Genomic DNA, 16,084 nt, shown 5'->3' on the forward strand with positions numbered 1-16,084 from the left:
AAGGGAAGAATGTGAGACACATTCCTGGTGTGTCCAAGACCAAATTGAAGGGAGGTCCAATAATGTAAGGTCAAGTAGCCATAGGAGTCTATGGGCTGCATGCTTCTGTACTTCTCTATGCCTCATTCCCCTCATCTGCAAAATGGGATGAGAGTGATTCCTACCTTGTCAGGAGATAGGAAGGCCTAATAGGAATAGTCCATATGAAGCAGTGGGAACAGTGCCCAGCACATAGTAAATACTCAACCAGAGGTATCTTTGGTAAAACTTCATCAAAGACACTCAAGCTGACTGCTGGTGAAGGTGGAGAGTTCCCTGATTCCCCTTGTAGGACCTCTGATTCCCCTCATAGGATGTGCGACACGAGTGTGGCTCACCTGTTTCATCACCCCACAGCTCAAATTCCTAGGGGGAACATGCAGATGGGCAAGTGCAGAGGCCGGAGTGAGTGCTTTGGGCTCTTGACCCCACGGTAGTGTCTATCGGTGAGTGCCTGCAACACCAGTGTTACAAAGCTCTTTCAGCTTTACCATCTGCAGACAGCTTTGAGTGTTAATCAGCTCAATGGACCCTCTGCCTTATTGCAAAGGAAGAGGGCCAGTATGACAGCCTTCTGTATCCCAAGCTCTTGTCCAGTGTCCTGGAATAATCAGATCACATGTGGGCTTGAAGAATGAGTGCAAGGTTTTGAGTGGTGGAGGTGGCTCTCAGCGAGACTGATGGGAAGCTGGAAGGTGGAGGGGTGGGGGAGATAAACTTCCCCTGGAGTTTGGCTGTTCTCAGCTGAACTCCTCTCAACATTCAGGTGCCCCTTAGCTCCTTCTCTGCTGTGCCACCCTGCTGCTGTCCGCTGCTCTCTGCCACTCTCCATGGCTCCTCTTGATGTTCAGCTGCTTGTATGTGTGACCGCTAAGGTCTCAGGTTTATATGGCAGCAGGATCAGGGGGCATGGCAGGCCAAAAGGCAAGTTTTTGGGTCCAAAAACAGAAATGCCTGTCCTCATTTAGGGCTGCGGGTTTTCAGGCTTGAGGGTGAGGCCTTTGCTGGGGAACCACCCTCTTCTACCCAGTATTTCCCTGACTCCTACCTGGATACCTGGTTCTCAGGCCTCCTGTTAGTGGCTACCAGCCCCAGTTGGTAACACAATCACTGGGGAGCTGTTTAAAAGTACAAACTCCCTGGCCTCACTGAATCAACTTTATCCTAGAAATTCTGACCGGGACATGTGTATTAAAAAAGAAAGGTCCAAAGTGAAGTAACTCAGGAATGGAAAACAAATACCACATGACCTCACTTACAAGTGGGAGCTAAGCTGTGGGTACAAAAGGCATACCCAGAATGAACATTGGAGATTCAGAATGGGGAGGGTAGGAAGGAGGCAAGGGATGAAAAACTACCTATTGGGCACAATGGATACTACTTGAGTGACAGGTGCACTAAAATCTCAGACTTCACCACCAGACAATTCATCTAAGTAGCCAAAAACCACTTATACCCCAAAATCTATTGAAATAAAAAAAAAGTCCTCAGTTGAGTTTGAACCGTAAGGACCATCAATGACCACTGCACAGTTTCTGAGTGAGATTTGGGCAAGTGTCTCGCTCTCTTTGTACCTCAGCTTTCTCCTCTTTACTTAATGTTGTGTCGGCTCTATGTCTGTTTCATAGCAGGTCAAGAGAGAAACTCTTGGTAACACCAGTGCTTAACTTAGAGCACACTTGCTTTACTTAAATATATGTATTGCCATCTGCCAAACAAAATGACAACTTTTATCTCTGCTTGTTCACTTTGTGTCTTTGTCTAGATGCAAATATATACTTGAAATATAATTCATGTTGCTAAATATCCACTTATTTAGCTCCTTCTTTTATAAGCATGCTTCTATGTTCCCATTTTAGCTAGAAAATTTTAACTGTAGTTGTTGCATAAAATTTCAGTGACTATATATATATATATATATATATATATACATTAATTTAAATTAACTGTATCTCTATTTTTGGATGGCTAGGTTGTTTGCAAGTTTTCTCACTTCTATAATTCATTCTGGAATGTGTATTTTCAAACATATAGTTTTTCTATATTTAGGTATTTTACTGAGTACATTCCCAGTATTGTTATTACTGAATTAAATGTATGAACTTTTTTTTTGTTTGTCTTGGCAATCAATTGCCAAGTTATTTTCTGAATAAGTGTTGCCAAAATATACTCTGCCAACCACTAATTAATGACAGTTTCATAGTCTCTGTGCCAGCATTCAAAATTAGCATTTTATTTTATATTTTTACTAACTGAATAGTTACGTGTGGCATTTCATAGTTGCTTTATTTACATTTTAAAGCGTACTTTATCAATTTTATATATATACACTCCTTGCATGCTATGTCAAATTCCCATGTGGTGGTATAACTACCAACTCGATAATACATAGATTCATCAACTCTGTTCATCAGAGTGGTTTTATAGGGTTTATGTCAGGAATTGCCTCAGGTAAGGAGAATACCACTGTTGTTCTCTCTTTAGCCAGCTGTTTTCTGTTACAGGTCCTGAAGGCTGGGGCTGGCAAGATGCTGATGCAACCAGGGAAGTGGGGCAACAGACCTCTCTGCCACCCAGCCCAGAGCCTGGCTTAGGCCCCAGGAAATTTACCTCCCACCTCTCTCTTCCTAGGCCCAGGTCCCAGCCTCTTTTCCTATTCAACATCTGCACCAACCCTCACCTTGGTACAGGGAGTTTTCTACACGCTCATTTTCCTCATTAGTTGGCTAACAATTCATTAAATCAACAAATATTTATTGGGCACTTACCATGTGCAGGCAATGTGCTGGGGCACAGGCTACAATAGAGAGGGAAAAAAGCAGATGATAAAACAGAGCTTGTCTCCCTGGATCTCATAACCCATCAGGAGATAAAGACGTGTATTAGATTGCCACACACAACTGTGTCAATCACTCTGCCTCAACCATCTAGGGACCTTCACCACGTGAACTTCTTTCTGCCTCTGGGTGTTTGTGCATACTGCCCCCTGTGCCTGGAGTCCTCCCATAACTAACTCTGTCTGCTGTGCATGGAGTCCTCCCATAACTGGCTCTGTTCGCTGTGCCTGGAGTCCTCCCGTAATTGGCTCTGCCACCTGTGCCCAGAGTCCTCCCATAACTGACTCTGTCTGCTGTGCCTGGAGTCCTCCCATAACTGGCTCTGTCCCCTGTGACTGGAGTCCTTCCATAACTGGCTCTGTCGGCTGTGCCTGGAGTCCTCCCTTCACTGACTCTGTCCGCTGTTCCTGGAGTCCTCCCATAACTGACTCTGTCTGCTGTGCCTGGAGTCTTCCCATAACTGACTCTGTCTGCTGTGCCTGGAGTCCTCCCATGGCTAGCTCTGTCCTTTGCACTTGGAGTCCTCCCATAACTGGCTCTGCCCCCTGTGCCTGGAGTCCTCCATGGCTGGCTCTGTCCCCTGCGCCTGCACTCCTCCCATAACTGGCTCTGTCTGTTGTGCTTGGAATCCTCCCGTAACTGGCTCTGACCCTGCGCCTGGAGTCCTCTGTGGCTGGCTCTCCTCCCTCTTCCTGGAGTCCTCCCATGGCTGGCTCTGCCCCCTGAACCTGGAGTCCTCCCATGGCTGGCTCTGACCCTGTGTCTGGAGTCCTCTGTGGCTGGCTCTGCCCCCTGTGCCTGGAGTCTCTGTGGCTGGCTCTGCCCGCTGTGCCTGGAGTCCTCCCATGGCTGGCTCTGCCCCCTGAACCTGGAGTCCTCCCATGGCTGGTTCTGCCCCCTGTGTCTGGAGTCCTCTGTGGCTGGCTCTGCCTCCTGTGCCTGGAGTCCTTCCTTGGCTGCCTCTCTCACTCCTTCCAACTCTGCTCAAACATCAATTTTTTAGGGGATACATCTCTGAGAATGGTGCACACAATGCTACTGGGCTCTTCTTCCCACTAGTGCTACCTTTCCCAGCCTCATTTTCCTCCGTAGCACTTCTCACCATCCAATATACTAATGAAGACTTGTGTTTGCTTATTGGCTCTTCCCTTCACTGAATGTAAGATCCATGAGGGCAGGAGCTCTGTGTGTTTTTTTTTCATTGCTATGAACAGTGCCTGGCATAGAGGAACCTCCTAATAAATGTCTCCTAATAAATAAAACTGAACACGTGAATGAATGGGTTTTATTCTGATTCCCACATAGGTAGGGGGCCCCTGGAGAATTTGTATGGACATTTGTTGGCTGCAGTGGGTGCAATGGGAAGATGAGTGGTGGACAGGGACTAGGGTTGGGAGGATCAGTCTTTTCTAGGGCCCTGGGCACACTCCTAGTCCTTGCAATAGGACTGGCAAGAGCATCTCAGAACTAAGGCTTTGGGTCCTCCTGGAGGGAAACACTGGGCTCCTCTGGCAGTGGTTCTGCCCCTTCACCAGACAGGCAGGGACTGCCATTGATTTCTGGAGATGCTGAAAGATGCCTCCTGCAGCCAGAAGCAGAGTCAGCCAGGAAGGCTGCGATTTCCAGTCTGTACAATTAACATTATTATGGAGGTGTAATCTCTCTAATTGGTTTATTTCATCAAGATTTGACTGAAGGCTTCTCTTATCTGCCACTGCAGCCTCACTCTGCCTAAGGCTCATGAATAATAGGAAGCAAAATGTATGCCTGACTCGGCCTCCTCCTAAAGAGACCAGCCCGTAAATAAAACATCTGGGTCTCCTGGGGAGGCGACGGCACGAAGGGCTGTGAGCGGGAACCCACTGATTGATGGAGACAGGAGAGTGTTTTCTTAAGTGAGGCAGGGAGTGATTTCTCCTCTGGACCTGGGCCCCAGAGCTGGGTTTCTCTGCAAGAGCAGCCAGCCTGGAAATGGCGCTGGCAATGGAGGAAGGAGGGTGGCGGGGGGATGGCTGAAGCCCCGGCACACTGGCTTGGCCTTTTGTTTTTTTCTTTTTCCTAACCAGACTTCTCTGAGAAGAAGGAAGAATAACTTATGCCTCCACAGGTCTTTCCCTGACAGGTGCTAACAGGTCTTCATGTTGTCATGTAATTAACCAACAAGTCAATGATTTTTCAGCAACACCCAGAGAGAATGAGTTTATGCCCAGTTCTGTCCCTAACTTGACCAGGTTTTAGCTCCTTGTCTATGTAATGAAGATTGAACATAATATCAGAGGGCACCTGCTCTCTCCAGCAGCAAATATTGTTGATCGATCATAGCTGCAGACCCAAAAGGGAGCCTTTCCATGCCCAGAGAGCCATTTTTAGTAGATGAAGATTGGTACAGGAGAATTGGAACCTCTTCCTCATCCCTGGAACCCCCAAGAAAACTCTCTCCCTCTTAGACGTAAGAGAATGATTTTGAAACCTCAGTCTGATTCCAACACAGTCACCACAGCTGAGAGTTTTGAAGGAAGTCTTTTTCAGAATAGCATTCCCTTCATGATATGCATAGGTGGTTTGAGTTTTAGGAAATGCCTAATGATAGCACAGGACAGAATTCTAAAGGCACCAGCAAGCAGCAAGCCTATCAGAAATAGTTGAAGCCAGGCATGGTGGTAGGTGCCTGCAGTCCCAGCTACTCAGAAGACTGAGGTGAGAGGATTGCTTGAGGCTAGGAGTTCAAGACTACAGTGCATTTCTGATTGCATCTGAAAATAGCTACTGTACCCCAGCCTGGGCAACACAGCAAGACCCTGTCTCTTAAGAAAAAAGCAAACAAACAAAAAACAACCAATGTTGAGGTTACACATTCCCATCAACAGCAAAGCAGATAAATATTACTATTTATTTGGTTGTGTTTTATTTACACAATGAAATACTATACAACAATGAGAATGCACAGTCTACAACCACATCCATACGTGAGGGATCTGATGATGGGAATAGTGTTAAAAGAAAGAAAACAGACACAGAAGAGAGTATGGTGTGTGATTCCCTTTATATGAAACGCAACAGGTAGACCAGTCCCCGGTATTAGACATCAGCATGATGTTTGCCCTGGTCGAGGCAGTGACTGGAAGAGTATGTGAGGAAGGCTTTGGGGAGGTGATAATGTTGTTGGCTGTGTTGGTTTTGGGGATACATTCAGTTTGGGAAGAGTCATTAAGCTGTGCACTTGTGATAAGAGTGCTCCCATAAAAGGTTTTATAAGATTTGGGGGCTGGAAAGATATATCTGTCAGTGAGAATTCTCGCCATCCCAGTTCCCTGTCCCTGCTTTCCTTGGCTTGCGCCCTTGCCCTCTTGGCTTGTCGCATCTCCCTGTGACCTTCCCATGGGCATTCCTCATGGTGAGAAGTAGTGTGGCAGAGTGGGGAAAGACTTGGAAGAGGTGCCACCACACCTGGCTTTGATGTCAGGTTTTACCACATGTGAAGCTTGAGGCAGGCCTCATGCCATCTGTTAAGCTCCAGTTTCCTAGCCTGGTCCTGAAAAGCGGGCTTAGTCTGTCCTCTATCTATATGTGCCTGGGTGCCCTTCCTCTCACCTCGGTCCTCTAGGCAGCTTTATTGCACCATAGAATAGAGACGTGGGGACTGTGAGCTTGTGGCATCAGGCAGACCTGTGTATAACAAAGCCTTGGGCAGTGATTCTAGATTTCTCTATTCTCTAAGGGAGGCTGACTATTATATAAAGTCATAGCAGGCCCAGCGTCCCTTATTCAAATCTCCAAACAAATGAGACAATTAACTTGGGGAAGTCTCCTAAGCCAGAGCTTCCCGGACAAAACAAGACTATGATTAACATGTGACAAGGATAGACATCTTACAAACATGAAGCTGGCATTCTCAAAACTTTGGGGGAAAAGTGTGCTCTTGAAAAACTCATTGGTACCTTCCATATTATAAATCTATTTAAAGTGTGCTTGATAGAATTTGTTTTTTTAAAAGAACAGTTGAAAGTGAGGGAAAAAAAAAAAGCTTGGTCCCTGAAACCCAATGGGTTAATTCTCCCCTGTGGCAGAGGAAATGCCAAGCAGCCTTTGGCAGCGTTTTTCCTTCTTTGTATAACAACACTTTCAAGAGCTAGAGCTGGGATCATCCAGTAATGCTTTTAATTTGTGTGTGGTTGTGAAGAGGCCAGGATTTAATTGAAATTGTTAGAATGGCTTTGCTTGGAGTAGCTGAGTGCTTGCAGTAGGGCTAGGAGGCAAGGTAGCACTGGAATAATTAAAAGAAATACCTAAGGCATCATCATTGCCTGAGTTATTCCAGATACCAGGCTGCAGAGTAAAAATAGTGAAATAAAATTTGTGCACAGTTACTTTTCTATTATACCTCAATTTTCTCTCTTCCCATTCACCTAATAAAAGGAGTTAGGTCTCCATGTTTGCTTAACGGGGTGGAGGCTAAGCCCTGGGAACTGGCTGTTTCTCAGCCAGCCCAGGTGCTCCAAGTTCCTATTTTTATCCTGCTCTGTACTGTGGGTGGTCTGAACTGGCTTACCCTCCTGAATTACATGTAGTACACAGCTGTGCTGAGAACATTTTTCTTGTCGTACCTTCCCTAGGTAATGGGACAGCAAGAGCTCCAAATCTTACCCTCCTGAGTGTCATCCTTAAACAACATGTGAAAAAAAAATAGTCACAGGAATTGGGATTTCCATACTTGTCCTCATTTCTATCCTCTTTCTAAAGAGAACCTGTGCCCCCAAGTCCCCAGACAACATATGGTCAAGATTAGGAATCATGTCCCCAAAAGACTAAATAATTCAAGAAAAAACTGAGCACATCTGTGAAGCAGAGATATTCACCTGACTTATTTATATGTTATAAACACTTAAGTGTACCACAGGGGACCAAGCATATGCCAGGCAAGTCAGTCACTCAATCAACAAGGGTTCATTTACCTCTACAAACCATTCATTTTTTTTTCCCCCAATACTGCAAGGCGCTGTGCTAAGTTCTAAGGTAAAGAAGAGAGAAAGAGGTGAGCCTTCTATTCTGAAGCCCTGCTAAAAAGTGAGGTATCACACGTAGAAAGGTTTGAGGTAGATGTTTATTCAATGTGGTTGGGCCAATAGGGCACTTCTTTCGCCGTGTGGCAATGTGTTTCAGCACCTCTGGCATCAAGGGTGAAGGCCTTAGCAGTTACCCACAGTGAAACAACCTTTGCAAAAATTGTAACAGTGAGAAAATTATGACCGTGAAAGAGACCCGATCCAACCAATCCCCATCTTGCTTTTAATCTCCAAACTGCCTTTGGTCATTCCAGGGCTTGGGCCAGGCTAACTTTGGGAGAAATTTGATTCATAGTTATTTATTTATTTATTTATTTTGAGATGGAGTCTCACTCTTGTTGCCGAGGCTGGAGCGCAATGGTGCCATCTTGGCTCACTGCAACCTCCGCCTCCCAGGTTCAAGCGATTATCCTGCCTCAGCCTCCCAAGTAGCTGGGATTACAGGCATGTGCCACCATGCCTGGTGGCTAATTTTTGTACTTTTAGTAGAGATGGGGTTTCTCTACGTTGGTCAGGCTGGGGCCTCCAGGAGTCAGGGTGGTTCTAGGGGACACCATGCACTTGTGAGTGGACAGACCACCAGCCGGAAAACAAAACAAAACAAAACAAAACAAAACAAAACAAAACAAAACAAAACAAACAAAACAAAAAAACTGAAGAAGCAGTGAGGATGGACCCCCGGTCTCCGAGTGTGAGTGCAGGAGGCCTAAGCAGCCATGGGGATAAGTGGGCACAGTGTGTCCCCTGAACAGCCCACTGTCCTGGAGGGAGCACTGTCAGAGTCATTGGTCTTATTTAGCCTGGCCCAGAGGATGACCAAATGTGCAGCACTCTGGCTGGAACCTGATGTCACAATTCTTTCATCTGTTCCCACTCCCTACCTCTTGCCCTCGCCATTTCTCTCTCTTACCTCAGAAAAGCTGGAAACCAGCCCTTCTGCTTCCAAAACGATCTTTTAGTATCTGTTCTGCTGTGCTATGAATTACATTCTCAGTGCCTAGTCCCCATTTCTCCCAGGTACTTCTGGCAAACTCATTTCCTAAATGCCATTTTCGTTTTGGTCATTCCCTTTGCAAAATCTCCCATGGCTCCTTCATGCTTACAGGTGGAGAGATGAACTCCCTTGCCTGGTATTCAAGGATTTCTACCATCTGGCTCTACCTGGTTAACCTCATCAAATTCTGGAAAGACACATCTATCTGACCTCAGTGATCTGGATTCCTTGGCATCTCTAGGCACTGCATGCTCATTTTCTCTTTTCAACTTTTGTTTATATTGCTTCATTATCTTGAATTCCTCTTTGCTCTTATTTTCTATCCATATCCCATACATGTGCCAAATTCCAGGACGGATTTCTGTAATAGGAGAGAATAGAAGAAAGGTGTATTCATAAATTGTCCTAGGGCAAATCTTGAATTAATTTAGATAGAGAGATTATTAAATAAAATCAAGTAATAATATAATATTAAAATACAACTAAACTATTTCATCACATCGTACATCTAAATAAATTCCAGATATATTAAAATATTATATTTTACAATAAGAACACAAAAGTTGCAAATAAAATATAGATAAAACTTTTTTATATCTTATTTTATTTAGAGACAGGGTCTTGCTCTGTCACCCACGCTGTGGCATGATCATAGCTCGCTGCAACCTCCAACTCCTAGGCTCAAACAATCCCCCACCTCAGGTGTGTACCACCAGGCCTGGCTATTTTTGTTAGTTAGTTTTTGTAGAGACAGTCTCACTGTGTTGCCCAGGCTGGCTTTTAACTCCTGGCCTCAAGCAATCCTCCCACTTTGACCTCCCAAAGTGCTGGGATTACAGATGTGTGGGTCACCATCCCCAGCCCATAAATGTTTTGGAAGTCCCTAAAAAGAAATAGAATTTCTAAAACCCAGCACTTTGGGAGGCTGAGGTGGATGCATCACCTGCAGTCAGGAGTTCGAGACCAGCCTAGCCAACATGGTGAAACCCCGTCTCTACTAAAAATATAAAAATTAGCTGGGCATGGTGGCATGTGCCTGTAATCCCAGCTACTTGGGAGGCTGAGGCAGGAGAATTGCTTGAACCTAGGAGGCAGAGGTTGCAGTGAGCTGAGATCGCGACATTGCACTCCAGCCTGGGCAACAAGAGCGAAACTCCGTCTCAAAAAACAACAAAAAGAATTTCTGAAAGAAAGAAAGAAAGAGAAAGAAAAAGATTAGCAGAGTGACAATAGATAAGCAAAGTCAAGTGGAAAACTGCAAATTGGGTAACTGTTCACACTAAACAAGGCAAGTATCTCATCTTTTGTAGATACCCATAAGAAAACATTAAAGTGTAATTTAAAACTGAACAGAGAACATTAACAAACATTCTACTGCAGGTAAAATATAATTAGACAAAGGAAAATAATGCAAGTTAAAGCAGTAGATTCTTTTTTATACATACCAGATTGACAAAGTAAAATAATAATAGTGATAACAACAATAATTTATGGCAAAAGTGCACTGATGTGGATAAAGCACATATTATCGGTGAGTAAAACATCTGAGAAATCAACTCGACATTTTTCAAGAACCTGAAAAATGATTACACAACTTTTATGATAAGTCCATCTATGGATAGGTATTCTAAACTATGTTTATACTAGTGAATATTTGAAAACAGACTCTCTCACAAAAGGAGAATGATTAAATAAATATATGTAAGAGGCAAAATTTGATTCAGTTATTAGCATACTAGTCTCTAGGAATTTTTGATAGCAGGAGAATTAGTCCAGATTTAAGACAAAAAATGGAATAGAAACATCTATGTCAAAACAAACAAAAAGAAATGTCTACATAGCTCATTATCTCAAATACGCAAAAATAGTGCACACACGTGCATGCACACACACACTCAAATAATATATACTAAAAGGAAATCCACCAAAATGAAGAATTATTAGCTATTCTGTGTGTAGAATCATGAGCTATTTTCATTTTATTCTTTATATTTTTTTTTGCAAATTTTACATCAGAAATCTCTATTACTTTAGAATCAGAGGTAAATGAAATGAATACTTTAAAATTTCCAATTAATTTCAGCCACAAAGATGTCAGCATTCTTTAAAGTCCTGTATCGCATACATCCTCTGTACATCTTCCATCTATGCAAGTGTTTATTCTGCCAATTCTTCAATATCCACTAGTCTTGCTTCTCCATACTAAACAGTAGTTTATTGGAAGTATTGGAAGGAAGAGATCATGTCAGGGGTCCAGTTCACTAATCTTTCCAAGGCCCCATTCCCTTCAGGGAATATTGATGGAGAACTGATAGGGCTGTTTAACAGTTAAGTGACACAATTAATATAAAGTACTGTTGACAATGCCTGGCACATAGCAAGCACTCAGGTGAAGACCAAGGCGTTAGGGTCAGGTTGACGTGGGTTCAAGCCTGGACTCTGAGATTTATTAGTGACAAGATTTTGAAAAAGCTCCTTGGCCTCGCTGAGCCACACTTTTATTGTTAAGTGAGAATCACAGCAGCTATTGTTAGCAAGCTGCTGTGATGTGGCATGTCAGGTGCTTTTAGCCTAGTGATTGGCTGCGGGAAGCACTTGATGAACAGCTGCTGCGGTGATTCCTCCCAGGAGCAGTGGTGATAGTAGCAGTACTTCCAGTAGTGATTTTTCTTCCCCTGCTTTCCTTGTCACTCCATTTTAGTGGTGAACTTTTTGAGTGCTGGGGTTCTTTGTTAGATCTCATGCTCTGTCCCTTTCTCAGAGGGGCATTCAGTCTGGCATCTTTCATTTAGGGGATGAAACATGACAAATTATTTCTCAGTAGCAGGGATGAACCAGCTTTTTGTTGGTAATTCAGGGGCTTCTGAGGGAACAGCTAGTGGGTGTGTGGTTTCCATGAGTCCTCTGAATTAGATGAGAGTGGCCAATGTGTGGCAGCAATGAGTCAAGACACCTGTGCACCTAGCGTAGAGAACAGGTATTTTGCTGGATTTGATTGAAGATATTCTTCCATGGCACCTTATGTTTATATTTTCTATTTCGATTATTAATGAAAGATAAAGATCTGTTGACATGTCTGCATTCCATGATAGACTGTAAGCTTCAGGAGGGAAAGGATCATGTTTCTTTTTTTACTCATCCAACAAATGTTTTGGTTGAACATTTCTCTCTCTCTCTCTCTCTCTCCCCACCTGTCTGTCTCTATCTCTGTCTCTCTATCTCTCACTCCATCTCTATGTATGTATGTATGTACGTATGTATCTATCTATCTACCTCTATTTCTCTCTATCTACCTACCTATCTCTATCTATGCCAGACACTTTGCCAGTTGTTGAATATTCAGTGGTGTACAAAATAATCATGACTTTGCATTCACAAACTCTAGTGGAGAAGAGGGCTATTTCATAAATAAATACACAAATAAGAACATAATTACAACTGGTGATGATTCTTTTTTATGAAGGACAAGAACATGAGCTCCATGAGAGAGAATAGAATTGTGGTGGTGAGAGATTGACCTAATTTAGACAGAGGGGGTCAGGGAAGGCCTGTTGGAAGATGTGGTACTTGAGATTGAGGATGAGTAGTTCTGTCTAGAAGGGAGTGGCTTATTCAGTGCTGCATCTTTGGTTACTACCAATAGCACTATTCAAGAGGATACAACCCTAGGTCCCTTAAGAAAAAAAATTTTTTTAAGTGACTCTTTGGGTAGAAAGTCAGAGAATGAGCTGGGGAAAAAGCACACTGGCCCAAGAAAGAGAAAACTTGGCAAGTCTGCCTGAAGACTGAAGGAGACATGGGAAGAAGAAATAAGTGTTTAAGACATAGACTGAGTCCCTGGGAAGCACTACAAGTCAGGAACTGCTCATGGTGGCTTGTTTTTGAAAACAGACCCCACACAAAGCTCTGCTGATTGATGGTTTGTTTCAGAATGGTGACATATCCAGAAAACAACACAGACACAATATTTCAAAGTAGAAAAGAAAAATATGTCTGATATCCAGAAATAATTACCAACCAATTGAAATCTATTCTACAGTTGCCCCCAAATGCCAATGGAAACAACATTACATGACTCACAAATTCTTTTCTGTCCACTGTCTTAGCCAGCTTGGGCTGCCATAACAAAATACTATAGACTGAGTGGCTTATACAACAGAAATTAATTTTCTCACAATTCTGGAGGCTAGAAGTCCAAGATCAAGGTTCTTGCTGATTCATTTCCTGCTGAGGCCTCTCTTCCTGGCTTTCAGACAGCTACCTTCTTGCTATGTTCTCATATGATTTTCCCTTGGTTTGTATGCAAGGAAAGGGAGGGAGAGAGTGAGAAAGTGAGTTCTCTGGAGTCTCTTCTTACAAGGACACTAATCTTATGGAATTAGGGCCTCTCTCTTATGACTCCATTTAACCTTAATTACTTCATTAGTGGGTCTGTCTTTACATACAACCATATAAAGGCTTCAGCATATAAATTTTGGAAGGGGTACAAGCATTCACTCCTTAGGATCTATTTATGTTCTGAAGGTCCCACTACTCACTGCAAAGTAGCTGGGTCCAGTAAACATGTTTTCTGCCTCTTCATGTCTCTCCTTTTCTCAAAACTCAAAATGACCTCAAGTCTTCCCACATCTCAAACCCCATCTAGCCTTAATCCTGTGACCCGTGATCTGTTCCACTCTTTCTAATGTAGGTGTAGCTGGCTTCTCTAGACTTCTCCTTCAGTTCTCCTTTCTGCCTATTGATCATCATAAACATCAAAAAGCGAGGTGTGGTGGTTGCCTATGTCACAAAGGGCATTCTCCTTCAGCAAGCAGGACTGGGGAGTGGCTCAGGATGACTCACATTTTAGTATTTTTCTTTCCATGCTCTTGGTTTGCCATGCCCCCTTTGTCTCCACATCACTTGTCTTACTTGCCCCTGATAGTATTTGAGTGGCACAGACAAAAAGGGAACTGCCACCACCATCAGGTCTCAAGAGCACATTTAGCGCCTGCAGAGCTCCGTATGTGCAAACGAATGGCCCAGCACTGACATTTTTGGCTCCCGCTAATTAGCTATTTCCCCTTCCAGGATGGGTACTGCCCTCTGTTTTGCCCAAAGTAAATGAATTAAGTTGTTTCCATACTTGAGGCCAACCCTTTTGTCAGCAGCAGCAACTTAATTACTCTCCCCCTATGAGGCAGAGCTGGAGCTGGTTCAAGTGTTCCACCAATGGCCAGCAGGAGAAAAAAAAAGTCATTAGAAAATCAATTCTTATTTAATTGAAGATTTTTCCTCCGAATGGAAATAAAGTGGGATTTATCACTGCAGTAGCCTCACAGCCTGGGTAATGACTGCACTTTTGCCTTTCTGGGTTTCCCTTGGTAGATAAGATGTCTTCAGCACCCAGGCTCAGCAGCACCACACACGCTGACTTCTGAGGGTCTGAGAGAGCTGAGGAAAGCAACAGCCTGGATGATGAATCCACTCAGGATATGGGCCAAAGCTGTACAACCAAAAGATGATGAGAAACAATGCTTAGAAGTAAGATAAATAAAGGAGACTATAACCCGTTGGTCTCTCTTCTTGCAAGAAATTTAAAATAGCATATTTTTTAGGGCTGCTTATTTCTCTTAAGGATCTGCTATTTCCTATAGCATTGAGACTCCCAGGAAGTGCTGAGTCATGGTCCCCAGCATTTGCTGGGACAAATATGAATTCCATCTAGTTATGGGCACCACATTGGTACTTTGACACTTCAGGAATGGTGACCATAATGATGACTCACCCAGAAACTACAGCATTGGAGGGAGAATTGAAAGCATTGAGAGCTTTTTGTTTTGAGAAATGAAAGTTCAGAGATGTGAGAGGTGTCTTCAAACCTGTGAATGGCATAGCCTTGCTTTGAGTTGCTGAAATGGGTAGAACTAGGGTACTCCTCACAGGGAGGTGGACCATGATGTATTTAATGCAGGAGCTGTTAACAGAACTGCTTAGAAAAGCTTAGGATTGTGTTTAGGGAAGCTGGATTTAAGGAAGTTAATATTTCAAGGCCACAAATTCCTCCATTATTCCCCTCAAACAAGTGTCTATCTATTTGTCTATCATCTGTCTATCTATCTATCTATCTATCTATCTATCTATCTATCTATCTATCTTCTATCATCTATCTATCTACCTATCGATCTATCATCTTATCTATCATCTATCTATCTCAACTGAATGGCAAACCCCAATTCAACAAGCCCTCTATCAAAAGATCCCCTGAGAAATTGATAGCATAGTATTTGGAGAAATTAGACCATGCTAATTTCTATTTTAAAACTTCAGTTGCTCCTGTTTTCTGTAAGTTGAAACTGAGACCATGGGAAGGAGCTGCAATGTCTGTTTTTCACAATGCAACCCTAGTCTACTCCTCTGGTTTATGTCCTTTCCTTCTCTCTCCTATAAGACCTCTTTATGATGCGGACACAGTGATATTATAGTCCTTACCCAAGAATGCTATGCCTTTTTCCATCAGCTTACCTTTGCCCATTGAGAAGGCTGCCTGGAAACCCTTTCTCCCATTTGCTTTGGGAAATACCTATTCTTCGAGACCCAAATTTTGTGGGTCTTGCCTCTCTGCACCAAGAACAACTCATGCCAGCATTTTAACAGTCTTCATTATTTTATGCTGCAAATTTGTGTTTGTGTGTCTGTCTCTCCCACTAGAGTAAGATCACATTCAAGGATAATAATCCTGTCTTATTATTTTGGAAAAATTGTCTCTACAAGACCTGTTTGAAGGTATCAGATTGATTATCACGTGTTCATGCCCAGAAATACATGAATAGAAATCAGTTTGTACCATGAGTCACACACTTGGAAATAAAATAGAAGATAGTTAAATATCAAGTAGAAAAGTGAAAAGAACTTTAAATTTGTCCAAAGGATATCAAATATAATTGCCATGGTAGATCAAGAGCTGTGAAAGAGTCCTGGATGTCTTATAAAGACTGGGAGGTGAGGATAACAAATAATAGCTACCACTTAATTAAGAAAAACATGATGATAGTTACCCAAGTAAGTGATTTTGCAGATATTGCCTAGTTCAATGCTTACAACAACACAATGAAGTAAGAACTAATATCTCTGTTTATGAAGTAAAAGATGAAGACCCACAGAGTCAACTT

At 43.1% G+C, this 16,084-nt stretch overlaps 1 long non-coding RNA gene across 2 annotated transcripts; it reads right to left on the reverse strand.

Moving 5' to 3' along the window:
• Window positions 1-7,959: 7,959 nt before the first annotated feature.
• Window positions 7,960-13,714, reverse strand: LOC107970022 (uncharacterized). 2 transcript variants are annotated; one of them, XR_001712237.3, is made up of 3 exons: window positions 13,472-13,714; window positions 8,850-9,294; window positions 7,960-8,088 (listed from the first exon to the last, which is right to left on the reverse strand). It is a non-coding gene; the product is annotated as an uncharacterized LOC107970022 (long non-coding RNA). The 2 variants fall into 2 exon arrangements; XR_001712236.3 differs by having other exon boundaries at window positions 9,144-9,294; window positions 13,472-13,660.
• Window positions 13,715-16,084: the final 2,370 nt, after the last annotated feature.

Source organism: Pan troglodytes, chromosome 21, assembly GCF_028858775.2.
Source record: "Pan troglodytes isolate AG18354 chromosome 21, NHGRI_mPanTro3-v2.0_pri, whole genome shotgun sequence".
NCBI lineage: Eukaryota > Metazoa > Chordata > Mammalia > Primates > Hominidae > Pan > Pan troglodytes.